The sequence below is a fragment of the Arachis duranensis genome, chromosome 7, assembly GCF_000817695.3.
Source record: "Arachis duranensis cultivar V14167 chromosome 7, aradu.V14167.gnm2.J7QH, whole genome shotgun sequence".
Lineage (NCBI taxonomy): Eukaryota > Viridiplantae > Streptophyta > Magnoliopsida > Fabales > Fabaceae > Arachis > Arachis duranensis.
This window is the reverse complement of record NC_029778.3, coordinates 15,337,657-15,352,848: the sequence shown is the minus strand read 5'-3', so window position 1 is coordinate 15,352,848 and position 15,192 is coordinate 15,337,657.

Sequence of the window (15,192 nt, the reverse complement as noted above, 5' to 3'; positions counted from 1 at the left end):
GAACGCTGTTGTTCTCTCCCGCAACCATATTAATATGAATTGTGACTGGTATTTTTAGTTGGGTCTTTTCTGCTGCCTGCGTTTCGAATGAAGCTTCGACACCGAGGATTCACAAACATGAAAGCTTCCTCTTCCTCTCTAAATTTGCCATTTTGATGATACAGTACTTTCCGCACCTTTAACTTTTAAAAGATGCAATAATATAAACCTTTTTTTTGTCGAAATATAAACCATTTAACTCTCATACTTAGTCATTAATGGACTATTCTTATTAATTCAGTCACGTTGTAGGCCCAAGAACAAAATAAAATCGACAGATTCAATTCTATATTTATTATTTATTTTAGGAAGGCTTCATTTTCGGTGGCTTGGAGCACCACTATGGAATATGTATTTTCTATGGCTGAAAATGGATTCGTACACCTCTTTAACATGTTTTTGTTTTTGGCCCATAAAAATTTGTATTAAAAAATCTAAAATTTCTCTCTTTAACCATAGAAATATGTATAGCCCAATGAACTCATGTGTAGAATATAGGGATCTATATAGTTGTGTACTAGTGTAATAATTCATGCATACGGAGAAAAGATTTATACATACAATTATGAATTAATTGAAACAAGTTATAAAAAAACTGTTGACAATTACAAGCAAAGAGACTGATTTGGAAAGTGAATAAGGATATATGATAATTATTTAATATAATTATAAGTTATAATTAATAATACTATATATCTATTGTTGTTAAATGTTTATATATAATGGGACCTAATTAATTTATGTAGTTAAAAAAAGTTTTTAAATAATTATGAGAAATAAATTTCTTTGTGTATATATATTTTTATGGCATTCTAAATCAATATGTAAATTGAATAATAAAAAAATAATGGTTAATTTGATGTAATTTTATTAATAATATAATTCAGTAATAAAGAAGATATAATTTAATATATATTTTAGAAGATTTTTTTGTACATAATATTTATTATTATTAAAGCAGATAAATATGTGTTATTCTGAATCAACATTCTTGAACCTAGTTTAGATTTAACTCTTAATAAAATAACATATAGTTGTCCGTGTATATAAAGTATAAACTAACTTGGATAAATACAACTCAACTGTACTGAGAGTTTGTCTTTATGACTTGTTAACGGTCATTACAAATGAGATGACTAATGAAAATTGCCTTCTTTAAAATCTGAAAGATAATGTTGGATGATTAGGAATCATGTTTATGCGAGGTATTAGAACAATATCCCCTGTTTTATCTAATCTTGTATTATTGCAAAATTCATTAAATTAGTCAATACTTTTTAGTAACATCACAAGAATACCTACTTTCAATATTTCATGAGGTGGTAACCGTAAGCAGTTCATGTTAGTACGTCAGGAATAAATTTATCAAGCTCTTACTCCATGCTACCTTCTTCAATGCACATGGAGTTAAAATTCAGATAAACCTTTTCGTCTGCTTCAATATACTTCATTATATGATTATTTACTTCATACATAACATCTAGTGTAGGAGCAAGAATGATTCTCTCCTTAAAAAAAGTTTACTGTTGCAAATTATTAAACATATCAGGATATACAAATCTAATAATATTGTCAACCCCATCAGCATTGTTCTTGATTAGAATTTCTTTTAAAATATTGACCTCGGACTCACTATCAATTGAATCTTCTTCAAGATCATCACCAATTTTAAGAAGACATTGAAAAAATTTTTTTATTTCATTAAACTCATATTCAATCACACCAACTGTAAAACGCATATTTTGAGAAAAAGTAATTACTTTGCATTATGACAAGTAAGATGAGTTAATTGTAGTTTGTACAATATCTTGTCTAGATCCCATAGGTATGATGGGTAGAATATGTCTTGGAATATTATGACAAACTTTTCTATTGTCATTTTATATTTGGATATTTTTTTTGTTATTTAACTTTTAAGTTTGTACTTTGATAAGATCATAAGACTTTGGTTGATAATATTTTATGTAGTGTTTTAAATTTGAAAGACATTTTAAGATTTATATTAGACTATAATTATGTTTTAGGGTATTTATTTATATTTTATTTGTTATCTTATTATAAAATAATTTTTTTTATTGAGCTACGGTTAAATTGGTTGGACCAATAAACTAGTGAACCAGTAACTAAAATGATTGGACGATCGGTTCAGTTTTAGAATTTTGGTTGAATATTATGATATAACTTATTAGTTATATTATCTTTTTTTATGTCTTATTTGAGATACTCATTTTATATAAAAAGTTATATTATTTTCATTAATTTTCGTGATATATTTTGTTGATTATTAAGATCTTAAAATTATTAAAAAGACTAATTTATGTGTATATTATTTTAACAGTAAAAAATTTTATTAGATTAAGTTTCATGATTTTTTTGTCCTTTTTAAAAAATTTCTCTTAATAAAATTGATATTTCATTTTTAATTTATGACATATTATTTGTGTAACAGCCCAGATTACCCGCTAGCACGATATTGTCCGCTTTGGCACACAAGGTCTCACGGTTTTGTTTTTGACGATAGGGATGATGGCCAAAGCCCCCACACTCACTTGTCAAAACGCGTCATGCTAGGGAGAGGTATCCACACCCTTACCCTTATAAGGCATGCTTCGTTCCCCTCCCCAACCGATGTGGGACCTTACAATCCACCCCCTAAGGGAGTCCAGCGTCCTCGCTGGCACATTGATCCGAGTTCTGACTCTGATACCATCTGTAACAGCCCAGACCACCCACTAGCACGATATTGTCTGCTTTGGCACACAAGATCTCGCGGTTTTGCCTTTGACAATAGAGATGATAGCCAAAGCCCCCCACACTCACTCGTCAGAATGTGTCATGCTAGGGATAGGTATCCACACCGTTATAAGGTATGCTTCGTTCCCCTCCCCAACCGATGTGGGACCTTACATTTTGTTGTTTGAAATATTTTTAGTGTTACTTATTTAATTGTATAAATTGTATAAAAAATTATTTTTCGTGCCTTCCGTTGTTAGGCAGATTCTTCTGCTTTAATTTCTCCAAAGCTATTGCTACCGTGTTGAAGTCTTTTAATTTCAACAGATGATAAAATGTGTTGGACACATTTTTTTATGGATGCGTGTTGACATTGGGAGTACACGCTCAAACAAAAATTGCTCTATGACAGTGTTGCAAAGAAAGGTTTAGCTGAGTTGGGAATTGAAATAATTACGTATGTCTAATGTGATATTAACAATGCTCATGCCTTTGAATTTGATTTTTTTACTGGTGATTGTCATTTTTTGTGCCGCTCAAATATTCTATTTTTTTATGTGATATTAACGATGCGTATGTCTAATGTGATATTAACGTATGTCTAATGTGTTTAGATTTTTTTATGTTGATAATAATGAAAAAAAACTTTTTTTGGTGTTTAATATTATTTAATTTACGTTAATAAAAAATGATATTTTTATATTTTTTGTTGAGTATTTAATTTGTGACATTTTTTTTGCAAAGTCAGATAATTCCATTCACGAAAGGAAAGAAATATATAGGTGTCCATATATGGGAGAAATAAAAAAAATGGAGAACTTCCAACGCTCTACTATAAAGATAACATCATATAACATTCTAATAAGAGAGATAAAAAAGTAAAGTGGTCATTAATTAGGAAGTGAAAATTTGTTGAAGCTCTTTCTGCAACTTCAAAACCAATGTCATTATCTCTTCTCCACTAATTGATACATTATCAAAAATGAACATGTTCCTAGCCTTCTATAAGGACCAGCTCAAAATCACCATCGTCATTCTCTGAGATGAGCTTTTGGGTTGGGTACGTGATGCGTGAGCATCTTTCTTATCTTTTCCTAGTGAATATGCATCTAATTATTGAGTTTAATAAAGAATTAATTATCCTTTAGCCAATATGGATGCTACTTTGAGTTTTGTGCAATTTTGTTTATTTTAGGTAGCATTTGACTGTATTTGATGGAGTTTCTGCAGCACAAGAATCAAAGGAGTTGGCAGCGAGGAGCGACGCATACGCGTGACTGACGCGTACGCGTGATTTGAAGATTTGCACAACAACGCGTGTGCGTGACCGACGCGTCTGCGTGACTCGTGAAAAAGACCATCGGACGCGTACGCGTGACTGACGCGTACGCATGACATGCACCACGTGCAGAAAACGCAGAAAAATGTTGGGGGCAATTTCTGGGCTGTTTTGACCCAGTTTTCAGCCCAGAAAACACAGATTAGAAGCTGCAGAATAGACAAAATATGTGGTCCCCACCCATTAGCTGAAGACCTATTGATTATTCTGATTTAAATTCAAATCTTATCTTTAGAAAAAGATATTATTATTTTTTTAGATAATTAGATTTTAAAATAATTAGGATTAGTTATAAAAGGAATTCCATTAGTTAACTTTGAAGGCCATCAGATTAGAACTCTGTATATTTTATCAGAATCCTTATTTTCTTCTCTAAACCATGAGCAACTAATCCTCCATTGTTAAGGTTAGAAGCTCTGTCTATTTGTATGGATTAATTTTATTACTTTTTCTATTTTAATTCATGTATGAATTTATAATTTAAGAATTGTTTTCACTCTTCATCTTATGCATTTGGGTGGAACGGAAGTATGACCCTCTTTCTATTTGAGTTCATGTAAAACTTGGAAAAGCTCTTTACTTGAACAGCAGCTTGAAACCATATTCTCCTAAATTTTAATTATCTGGATTTAACGGGATACGTGACATATAATCCTTTTATTTTTGGATAATTAGAGTTTTTGTGATATATAAACTGGAATTTGATCATGCAGCTTCTAATTGGAATTAATTGACCAAGGAATTGGCAGTTAATGAATTTTAGAAGAGACTAAAAATTCTAAGGAATTAGGGTCTAGTCACATATAGTTTGCCATAAATTAAATCCTACATGATTAAAATAGTTAGTAAGAAAAGTTAATCCGGAAGAATAGATAACTCTAAAACCTTAACTATTTTCTCTATATTTTCTTCTCAATTTATTTACTTGTATTCCTTCAATATTCTTTATATTGTTTAATATCTTTTATATTGCCCAAACATTACTTTCTGTTTGCCTGACTAAGTCTATCACTCAATTATTGTTGTTTGATCCATCAATCCTCATGGGATCGACCCTCACTCACCTGAGGTATTACTTGGTACGACCCGGTGCACTTGCCGGTTAGTTTGTGGTTAGAAATACCGCACCAAGTTTTTGGCACCGTTGCGGAGGATTGACTGTGATTAACAACTATCATTTGTTTGATTGGTTAGATTAGGCGTTTTAGTTTTAATTTAATTTAAAAAAAATTTCGAAAAAAAAATTTATGTTCTGTCTTCTTTGCTTTCCTGTTTACCACATAGTACGTTTAATTCTGTTTGGTGTTTTGTGCTAAGAAAAAATAATGGAGAGAGATCACATGGGTTACTACTCACACCCGAGTAGTGATTCATATTATGGTAGATGGAGGAACTATCCAAATTTTGGTTGGCAAAGTCAAAATCAAAGAAACTTCAATGCTCCATGTTCCAACTATCAAGAGCCACCACCTCCATATTCATACCAAGAACCACTATCTCCATATTCATATCAAGAACCATCATCTTTCTATCCATATTAAGAACCGCCATCTTTCTACCCATACCAAGAGCCACCATCTCCTAATTCATCTCAAATACCATCAGATCTTGATCTTCTCATGAAATAATTCCTACATGATATAAAGACAAGTGTCAAAAATATAGAGAAATATGTGCAGACGATGATCAAGAATCAGGAAGAGGAACAAGCAAATTCCTTCCCAAGAGATACAATGCAAGATCCTATGGAAGAAAGTGAGGAAACCAATCAAAGGAGTTTATACTCCAGTGAATTAGAGAACTTTCCACCCTTACATATGGAAGAAGAGGAAGATGCACAACCTCCCATGCCCTTGGTAAGCAATGAAGAAGAGATTGAATTAGAAGAAAGCTACCAAAAGGAAGAGGTTGAAATGGAGGAAGCTTGCAAAGAGGTAGAAGAATTCAAAGAAGAACACAAGAGAGTGGAGCTTACAAGACCTCTTCCAAAGCCATCACCATCCAATACAACATTCAAGTGGGTAAAATTTCTATCCTTAACCTTTACTTTCCCACCTGAATATGGGCTACTAGAGACGGATGGTTAACTTAGAGCTCTTTGTGGCATTAAGAGTAAAAGGAAGATGGTTAGTGGTAAGAGTTGTCAAGCAAGGTTCAATATGGTTGCATGCTCCAAATTGAAGTGCAAGGATTGGTGTAGAGCTCAATTGAATGGATCTAGAAAGTTGTTTGGATGTCTCTGTGAGAATTCAGATTACTTGCCACCCGGTGGAAACAATGGTGATCTACAAGAAGACGGGTGTAAAAGCAAGGTTTGGGACCCCAGAATTCATTCCCACAATCAACACTCTTGGGGCCTTGTCACTTGCTTCAACTCACTCGAAGGCGTTATGCGCCTAGTTTGGAATCCGGGTGGCCATTGGAATTACAAATATTGGTGGAGACTCCTGGATCAGTATAAGCACAAGCCACCATGACAAGGAGCTCACTACATGTCCAACTTAAGGGCTTTAACTAAAAGTGCTTGGTGGGAGACAACCCACCGTGGTATGATCGCTCCTTTTCATCCTTAGTTATTTTTCGTAGTAGTAGTTTTCTTACTTATTTGATTTTTATTAAGTTCTTATTAATTTTCTGATCATGCAGCTATTTTAGAATAGGAACCGGAAAAAAAAAACAAAAAAAAAACAAAAAAAGCACCCGACGCGCAATTATCGCTAACGCGTACGCGTCAGATGAGTGTGCATGAAAAATAAAAATGAACAGAGAGTTGCGCGAGAGTGGCGCAGAAATGATGCCTTTCACACAAACGAGCCCATGCGTACGCGTACCCCATGCGTGCGCGTCATTCGTGATTTTGGCACTCCATGCGTACGCGTCAGTGACCTAAAAAATCGACGTAAATAGGTGTTTGGGCAGAGAGTTGTACTGGCTTGGGGTTGAAAGTGTGCTAGAAGCACAAAACTTGTTCACGCGTACGCGTCCCTAACGGGTGCGCGTCATCTGCACAAATGGCCATCCACGCGTGCCCGTGCATGACGCGTACGCATCGTATGAAAATATTGGTTCCCAAGTCACGCGAACAGCGAGTTGTACGTGCGTGCGGCTGCCTTCGTGCGAATCGCACAAAACCCAGGGCACGTGGACGCGTGCCTAACGCTGATGCGTCATTAAGAAAAATTGCGACCCACGCGTACGCTACGCGTCGCCTACGCCGCACAATTACACTAGTTCGCCGCCCAGCTTTAGTTTTCTATCTTTCTCTCCTAATCATAATTCTCTCTTTTCTTTTATTCTTTCATTCTTCTTTCATCTTACTATTGGTTTTTGTTTTCAGTTCTTCTTTGCTTGAGGACAAGCAAACCTTTAAGTTTGGTGTTGACGCTTCACTTAAGGATTTTCTGTTTATTCCTATGGCACCAAAAAGGAGGCGAATCATCTTCACTGAGGAGCACAACCTGAAGAATAAAGCGACCGCTAGGATAACTAAGGTGGTTGAGTTCCTTTCATTTTTTATTCCTCCCCTCTTTTTCTATGTTATGTTCCGGTTTTCTACTATTTTGCTTTGTTTATTGTATGATCCTTTATTAGTTAGAATCCTAGGACTAGTTTAGTTTTCTCTTAATTGTGTTAATTCTAAAAAGATGTCTCAAGTATTAGTCACTGAGCTTGAATTCAAATAAAAAAATACAGAAGTGGTGTATTGCATGAGAAATTGAGTTAATTTTAAGAGTAGTCTTATTTACTTAAATATGGTGGTATTAATTGTAATTCTGTATGCATGACATGAACAGTGCATATTTAAATTTGAATCAAAGAATGTTGATGTACAAGGAACATGAATTTAGAGAATTATTATGATTTCCCTGAAATTAATGAAAGTTTAATCCTTGAAGTAAAAGAAACAGCAAAAGAAAAATAATAGCAAGGTCCAAGGCTCTGAGCATCAATGACTAGGGAGGTCAGACATGATTAAAAACTCAAAGAGTTATTTCCCTAGTCACGTGCTTGTGGTGTTCTTGTGTCAAGTAATCCTTAAGACAAAACATTTAGAGCCGATATCAATTGCAGAGTACGCCAAAGGCTTTGAGCACCACTGTTTGGGGATAATAAAAAATAAACAAATAAAAATAAAAATATTTAGAACATAAAGAGAGTTTCCTAGTTAAGTGCTTGTGGTGTTTCTGTGTCAAGTAAAGCTTTAGACAAAACATTTAAAGTCACGGCTAGGCTCAAGGTGCAAAGCACTAAAGAAAAATTGTTGTGTTCAAGGATTAAATTGAGTTACAAAAGATCAGAGAATTCATAATATAATCCGGAGTCTAATTCCAGATGACAGTGACATCCTTCTGATTAAAAGGAAAGTGAGAAGCCAAAACTATTCAGGATTGCAGTTGTAAACCCCACTATAAGAAAAGACATGGGCTTAATCGAACTCTCATTCTCATATAAATTCACATCCTAAGCCTATATTAATTTTGGTTGCTTGAGGACAAGCAACAATTCAAGTTTGGTGTTGTGATGCGTGAGCATCTTTCCTATCTTTTCCTAATGAATTTGCATCTAATTTATTGAGTTTAATAAAGAATTAATTATCCTTTAGCCAATATGGATGCTACTTTGAGTCTTGTGCAATTTTGTTTATTTTAGGTAGCATTCGGCTGGATTTGATGGAGTTTCTGTAGCACAAGAATCAAAGAAGATTGCAGCGAGGAGCAACGTGTACGCGTGACTGATGCGTGCGCGTGATTTGGAGCTTTCCATGGCGATTCGTGCACGTGACTGACGCGTACGCGTGATTTAAAGAATTGCACAGCGACGCGTGCGCGTGCCTTGCGAAGAAGACCAGTAACGTGTATGCATGCTGACGCGTATGCGTACATGCACCACATGCAGAAAACGCAGAAAAACGCTGGGGCTGATTTCTGGGCTGTTTTGACTAAGTTTTTAGCCCAGAAAATACATATTAGAAGCTGCAGAATGGACAAAACATGTGGTCCCCACCCATCAACTAAAGACCTGCTGATTATTCTGATTTAAATTCAAATCTTATCTTTAGAAAAAGATATTATTATTTTTTTTAGATAATTAGATTTTAAAATAATTAGGATTAGTTATAAAAAGGGATTCCATTAGTTAATTTTGAAGGCCATCAGTTGGAACTCTGTATATTTTATCAGAATCCTTATTTTCTTCTCTGAACCATGAGCAACTAATCATCCATTGTTAAGGTTAGGAGCTCTGTCTATTTGTATGGATTAATTTTATTGCTTTTTCTATTTTAATTCATGTATGGATTTATAATTTAAAAATTGTTTTCGCTCTTCATCTTATGAATTTGGGTGGAACGGAAGTATGACCCTCTTTCTATTTGAGTTCTTGTAAAACTTGGAAAAGCTCTTTACTTGAACAACAGCTTGAAAACATATTCTCTTAAATTTTAATTATCTGGATTTAACGGGATACATGACATATAATCCTTTTATTTTTGGGTAATTAGAGTTTTTGTGGCATATAAACTGGAATTTGATCATGTAGCTTCTAATTGGAATTAATTGACCAAGGAATTGGCAGTTAATGAATTTTAGAGGAGACTATAAAGGTCTAAGAAATTAGGGTCTAGTCACATATAGTTTGCCATAAATTAAATCCTACATGATTAAAATAGTTAGTAAGAAAAGTTAATATGGAAGAATAGATAACTCTGAAACCTTAACTATTTTCTCCATATTTTCTTACCAATTTATTTACTTGCATTCCTTCAATATTCTTTATATTGTTTAATGTCTTTTATTTGCCCAAACATTATTTTCTGTTTGCCTGACTATGTCTATCACTCAATTGTTGTTTCTTGATCCATCAATCTTCGTGGGATCGACCATCACTCACCTAAGGTATTACTTGGTACGACTCGGTGCACTTGCCGGTTAGTTTGTGGTTAGAAATACCGCACCAGTACGCAAGGCTCCCATTCTCAAGTTCCACTCAACATAGAGATCAAAGTCTTCGGTGCTCCTTCTAGTAACTGGTAAGCCCATTTTTTACGAAATTTACTTTGATTTTACATAATGGAAGATGCAATGATTGATTGTTTCTGAAAATTGTAGGCATATTCGACTGATAGGTTGATTCGATGGGATGCGATGATGAAGCTTTTGCAGCACTGGAAGCTTTCCATGGAAGCCCCTCCAGAGAAAAATTTTAATCTTTCCTAGAATTTTCAGCTTCCACAATTCTCGTCACAAATTTCGTTGTCTCATAATCTCTGGGCAAAACTCAATGGGAGGATGCGAGAACCCATAAGCCACACAGTACCCAGTACTCACTTCATACAAACCACTTTTATTAAGGGCCCAATAAATTTTATCTTCTCCACCCCCCATTGTTGTTGGTAGCACACGCTGGCTAGTGCCCTTAGAAAAAATACTTCTAATTAGAGTGATTCTACTTACCATTAGAAAGTATTAAGTCTTTGACCATCAATAGTTATTGATTTTGTAGATTGGAAGTTTCAGATGAAGAAACAACATAAGGATGTGGAGGAGCAACCCAAGGATCACTAAATATTCAGATACTGGACCCATCACCAACTCGCCAAACCAGCCCATTTTCAATAACCTTATGCCCTTCTAATATGCTACGCCACCCCCACAAAGGTATTGTTCCGATCTTTGCATTCATTATAGAACTGTATCAAAAATATTTACCTTTGGTCTAGATAGAAGTGATTGTGGCTGAGAGACAACTTTTCAACATTGTTTTGCTAATAGTGCCAAATTCTGAGCCTCTAGGTCTTTAAAACTTAGTCTACCTTTCAATTTCGGTCTTGTCATAGTATCCCAACTAACCCATGCCATTTTTCGCTCTGTGCCTTTTTGACCCCGCCAAAATTGGGAGAGTATGTTGTGAATCTCCCTAATTAAAGTGTCAGGAAGACGAAAATATGATAATGAATAAATTGGGATAGCCTCCCCAATAACTTTGATTAGAACATACTTGCTTGCAGATGAGAGAAGTTTTCTTTTTACCCTTGAACTTGCTTCCTCACCTTGTCCTTGATTTCTCCGAAGGTGGCCTTTTTTATTTTTGGACTCTAGATGAAGACCCAAATATTTATCTTGTGCACCAATATAAACAATTTCTAATTTCCAAGCCAATAGTAATAGAGCAGCAGAAGGAGTATTATTACTAAAGAATAGAGTTGATTTATGCAAATTAAATTCTTGGCCACTGAATTTCTTGTATGACTGAAGAAGATTGAGGATATTTTCACAACTATTTTTTGAGGCTTGGCAAAAAAGGATTGAGTCATCCGCAAACAATAAATGATTAACAGTAGGACATTTTCGGTTGATCTGAATACCTTCAATGAGACCGTTTTGCTCTGCCTTGTTTAGCAAAAAGGATAATCTTTTTGCACAGAAAAGAAAATGGTACGGAGATAGAGGATCTCCTTGATAGATACCTCTATTTGGTTTAAAAAAATAAAAGGTTGACCTTCAACAACGACAGAATAAGAAACTGTAGTCACCACCTCCTGTATGTAACCAATCTACCTAGATTCAAATCCCAACTTCTCCAAAATGAACCAAAGAAAATGTCACTCAACACAATTATAAGCTTTGCTCATATTCAATTTAACAGCCATTTCACTCGATAGGCCCCTCTTCTTTGTCTTTAGATAGTATATACATTCATGAGTGAATAGGACATTGTCTGAAATCAATCTACCCTTAATGAAGGTACTTTGATTAGGGTTGATCAGCAAAGTCATAAATTTCTGTAACCGATGGACTAGTACTTTAGAAATAATCTTATACACAACTGAGGAAAGGCTGATGGGTCTAACCTGTGTCATATCCTTTGCATCAGAAATCTTAGGAATGAGACAAATTTGTGTATGGTTGAAGCTCTTTAGTAGTCTACCACTGACAAAGAAACTGCGGACAGCCTTAAAAACATCTCCCCCACTAAACTCAAGTAGAATTGAAGAATTTAGTCGTAAATCCATCATCAGCAGGGGCGCTCTGGGGTTGAACACTAAAGACCGCACATTTTACCTCATCAAAACTGACCGATCTAGTTAATTTTCTGTTCATATTTACTGAAACTTTGGTTTCAAAATCTTCAAATGCATGTGCCGGATTAGCTTGGTTAATCGATGTGAAAATATCCTTGAAATATGTTTCAGTTACTTGTGCAATTTTCTCACGAGTGGTAGCATACGTACCATCATTCTTTTTCAGTTTCCAAATTTTATTTCTCCAGATTCTGGATTGGAATGATTGGTGAAAGAAACTTGTATTTCTATACCCTTCTTTTAACCACTTTACACGAGATTTCTCCCTCCAATAGCTTTTCTCCCTAAAGTAAGCATCCTCAAGTTTATTTTCCAAGGCTTCAACCTGTTCTCCCCTGTAATACCCGAATTTCTTCTAAACCACACCATCTCTCCTGAAATTTAAACCTCCAACTAGATTTTTCTATGACCGAATTTGTATCAATGAGGATAGGCACATGATCTGAACCGTTTGCAAGGCGAGACAGCGAGACTGATGAAAAATAATCCATCCACTCATCGTTTGCAAGTGCATGGTCAAGCCGCTCCTTGATTTGGTCCGGCCCTCGTCGTTTATTAGTCCAGGTGAACTTTCTCCCAATCATACCCAAGTCCTTCAGTCCACCAACATCAATAAAATTCACAAATTTAGAAATAGATGAAGCTGATTTTAACCCCCTTCATTCCTTCTCATCGAGACTCACTATAGCATTAAAATCACCCATAATTACAACTTTTCTAAAGAAACGTTGTACAAAAGAGGAAAGTTTTGTATATTGGGTAGACTGAATCTCATCAAAGCTATTTAAATGTACCCCAATCAGCCCTTAAGAACAGTTCAAAGCATGATCAGTTACCTTAACAGCTATGAAAAACTCTTTTTCAGCATGAATCTCAACTGTTGTGGCATCCTTCCATTCTAAAGCCAATCCATCAGCTGTACTCGTCGGACTAATAATCCTTCAATCCGTAAAATGACAAGATCTCAATTTACTTTCTACCAGACGAGATTGATTTTTTATTTCACATAGAAATACAATCTCGGAGGAGTGGGATTGACACATCCCTTTAAGATTATGAACTGTTAGGATCTTTCCAAACCGTAACAATTTCATGAAAGAACTCTCATGACGAATTAAAGGAAAAGAATAAAGAAGAAAATAAAGAAAGAATTAAAGAAAAGAATTGGCAAAATTAAACATTGACCTAGACGGCACAAAAATTCTATTTTAAAAAAATCCTAGTGTACTCCTCACATGAAAAAATCTAAACCGCGCTTAGTATCACAAAAAAACCATGAATAGTTAATTTGTGACGTTAACAATAATAATTAAAGCTTGATATATTTAATTTTGAATATTGGATTGTTATTGTCCATGCTAATAATGATAATTTGTTTATTTTTAGATTTTAATTTTTCATATTAGTAATAAGTAAAATTATATTCAGGAATTAAAATATTATTATCTGGCATGCTTTATTTTTTTGTGTAAAATATGTTATCGCAAATAAAGTTATATTATGCTAACGAGCTATAACTCAAATGGCATAATATTTCTATATTCATTTAGAGGTTGCGAGTTCGAATCTCATTCATAATTTAAAAAAAAATTATATTATATTTAGGAATTAAAAGAAAAAATTTTTTGTTAGTATTTTGTAATTTGATGATTTTGATCTTTTATTGAAAAGCACACTAAATACAAAGTAATTAATGAATCATTCAAAGTTTAAATGAATAGTGAATTTATTAGAAAATAAAATTAAAGAAATTTATATTAGATTAAAAATAAGGATTATTTATGTTAATAAGTTGATTGAAAACTAAAATTACACATTAAATAAAAATTAGTTTCATACCTGTTCTAAACAAATTTATATAAATCGAATAAGACAAACTCGATTTTTAGGTATTTACATATAAATCGAATCTGGTTGATTCGATTTACTATGCACAAGATATACATAGTAAATCGAATACATATATAATAAATAAATATGAATTAAAATAAAAAATTATTATAATTAAATTTTTGTTTTAACTCATACATTAAAATTAAATTTTAATGTATTTATTAAAATAAAATTTATATTTAGGGTTTATAATAATAATTTACATGTTTATATGAATAGACATTGTTAATAATTTAGTATTTAGTTGTATGAATATGAAAAATGAAAATAGTAAAATATAAAGATTATTATTTATATTACAAATTTAAAAATATATATTTGGAATCAAATTTTTTACGGGAAGAGTGATAATACATAGGGGTGTCTGCGGATCGAATCGGATCGGATATGGTCGAAAATTCGATCCGATGCGCACAATTTTTATCGGATCGGATCGGATATGATATATGCGCTTTTTAGTGCCAAATCCAATCCGATCCGATCCGCAAATGTGCGGATCGGATCGGATCGGATATCGGATATATCCGTATAATTAAACGTTCTCTTTTTAATCATATTTCCATATAAAAAAAATTCAATAAAAATATTTCTTTTATACTTTTAAACTTATTTATTCATAAAATATTTTTAATCAAACTCTTTCTAAATAACAAAAATAAAATAATACAATATATGAATAATAATTACTAACTAAAACGTAAACAAGTAAATATAATACCAAACATATATATTTATATATTTTTAATTATTATTGTACGGATCTGCGGATCCGCGGATCGGATACGCGGATGTAGAGCAGATATCCGCGATTCGATCCGATTAATTTGCGGATCGGATCATATCCGTAATTTTCGGATCGGATGCGGATATTTACCGCGGATCTACGAATACGATCCGTTCTATGGACACCCCTAATAATACATAATAGATTTCATTTCATTTTTTTGGCCCACTTCATAAAAATATAAAAAGAAGCTGAAACACTTTTAGAGATGAGTTTTGTTTCACACCAAGTTTTAGCACTCACCACATCTTCTATTATTATTATTATTATTATTACCCTTAAAAGATCTTATGCCAAAATTTCTTGGATCAAGCGTACCTATTT